Genomic DNA, 911 nt, shown 5'->3' with positions numbered 1-911 from the left:
CGGCTTCACAAGCTGCAACATATTCAGCTTCCATGGTAGAGTCAGCCACACACTTTTGCTTTATACTTCTCCATACCACGGCTCCTCCATTAAGAGTGAACACAGATCCAGATGTCGACCGTCGACTATCTCTATCCGATTGGAAATCGGAATCTGTGTATCCGGTGAGAGACAGATCCTCTCCGGAATATATGAACATATAGTTTCTCGTTCTCCTAAGATACTTGAGAATACACTTTACTGCAACCCAATGATCCAATCCTGGGTTGGACTGGTAGCGACTGACTACTCCCACTGCATAGCAGATATCTGGTCTTGTACACAACATGGCATACATAAGGCTTCCCACAGCCGAAGCGTAGGGATACCGTCTCATATCTTCTTCCTGTTGTGGGGTCTTTGGACATTGTTCCTTAGAAAGGTGAATACCATGCCTAGAAGGCAAATTCCCTTTCTTGGAATTTTGCATCGAATTCCTAGACAACACTTTATCTATGTAAGATGCCTGTGACAACGCCAAAAGCTTTTTCTTGCGATCTCGAATAATCTTAATCCCAAGAACATAGCTTGCCTCTCCTAAATCTTTCATTTGGAATTGGTTGGCTAACCACTCCTTTACATCTGTCATCAATCCCACATCATTCCCAATGAGTAGGATGTCATCGACGTAAAGAATTAAGAAGACCACCTTCTTTTCTTTCTTGTACTTGTAGACACATGGTTCATCAATGTTTTGATCAAATCCATAAGACTTTATAGCCTCATCAAACCTAATGTTCCATGATCTAGAAGCCTGCTTCAGTCCATAAATGGACCTTTGCAGTTTACAGACTTTCTGCTTTTGGCCTTCCTCTATGTAACCCTATGGCTGTTCCATATAGATGGTTTCCTCAAGATAGCCATTCAAAAAA

Source organism: Morus notabilis, unplaced genomic scaffold (genome assembly GCF_000414095.1).
Source record: "Morus notabilis unplaced genomic scaffold, ASM41409v2 Scaffold4303, whole genome shotgun sequence".
Lineage (NCBI taxonomy): Eukaryota > Viridiplantae > Streptophyta > Magnoliopsida > Rosales > Moraceae > Morus > Morus notabilis.
This window is presented reverse-complemented; position numbering follows the sequence as displayed.